This window comes from Rhagoletis zephyria, unplaced genomic scaffold, assembly GCF_001687245.7.
Source record: "Rhagoletis zephyria isolate East Lansing unplaced genomic scaffold, Rhagoletis_zephyria_1.1 Rzeph_scaffold_02578, whole genome shotgun sequence".
NCBI classification, from domain to species: Eukaryota; Metazoa; Arthropoda; class Insecta; order Diptera; family Tephritidae; genus Rhagoletis; species Rhagoletis zephyria.
In genome coordinates this window covers 1-1,657 of record NW_016159662.1, presented here as the reverse complement: position 1 = coordinate 1,657, position 1,657 = coordinate 1, and positions in this window count along the sequence as shown.

Here is a 1,657-nt window from a genome sequence, read left to right as displayed (position 1 = left end):
AATTTCTTCCACACTTGGCACAGTTGTTAGTCTTGCTACAGCATACCAAATGGCAGACATTTTTTAAAATCGGACAATAACTACGCCTACCTCCCATATAACGGTAATTTGGAGAAATACGAAATATTCGATAAATAAAAAAATATTAAAGCTAATTTACTCAAAATTGATGCTTGAAACAATTCTTTACCAAGAAATACGCTTATGATAAAATTTTGGAAAATGGGCGTGGCACCGCCCACTTATGATTACATATATGTATCTCGGTAACCGTTCTACGAATTTGTACCAAACTCGGTATCATTATTGTGCTTGCCACATAGAAGCAAAACGTTGAAAGTTATTGGAATCAGATTCAAATTACGACCACTTTTCATATAACGGCAAATTTCAGAAATGCTTGAAACTTCAATATTTCGACATTTAAGGACGCTAATTTACTCAAAATTGATACACACCGGCTTACCGTGTAGCGGTAGCTTTCGCAAAGGTGAAAATCATATACTTAGTACCTGCGCCGGGTATTTAATGTTCGGCTCCGCCCGAACTTAGACTTTCTTACTTGTTTTTTTTGTGATACACCCTAATGTACATGCATGTAATAGCACATTTCGCTTGCACATTTTTCCTTTGCTTCGTTCACTTCATTTTTTATTGCCTTTTTCGCATCTTTGCGAGAATTATGCTTCCTGGTTGTCGGTTAGCACATTTACATAAAAAGCATTAAATCGCTGCTACTTACTGCTACTGGCGTTCATGTTGGACATGCAAACACTTGTAACTACATATCTACTTACTATGTATGTATGAACATATGTTTACATGTTTTTGGTGCTGCTGTTGCAATACGTGCCATATCTGTTTGTGTTTTTGAATCTTCTCATAACTTTTTCATTCGTTTTTTTTCCACTCATTTCGACTTAATCAGATTTATTCCACATATTTCACAGTCAGTCATCCATCTCATCCAGACATCTATGGATATACATACGTATGTACATTCAACATGATTGCATCAGCGCGCTAAAACTCTGTGTGTATTTGTTTCTATGAATGTTTTTATAGTTTTAATAATTAAAATACATACATACATACGCACACATTCGCCTGCTAATAATCAAGTTAGCTAATTCTAACTTAAGAATCAGAAATCAACAAGAACGACGTATTCTACCTTTGACTAATGTGGTTTATGGTGTGAACATTTTTTCAAACGAATAGTAGCCGCCTAACAAGTTGAGTATACATACATACATACATATGTAAATACAGAAAATATGGAGTTGAACACTAGCATATAGTACATAACTAGAAAAACATAGTATGCTATGTATATGGGTCAGTCCATTTCAAACAGACCAATGGTTGGAATCGACCATTTTTGATTCGGATGAATTTTGGTCAGAACTTTTCATTTATCAATTAACGAAGTTCTACCAAAGGAAAAAATACACGAAAGTTCGAAATTTCGCAATTTCCCGTATTTTGCAATTATTATTTTTATTTTTTTTTTTATGTCAAAAGCTATTGTAGTTATAACAAGTAAGAAAGTCTAAGTTCGGGCGGAGCCGAACATTAAATACCCGGCGCAAGTATTAAATATATGTTTTTTCACCCTTCTCGAAACCTTCCGCTAGATGGTAAGCCGAGGTGTATC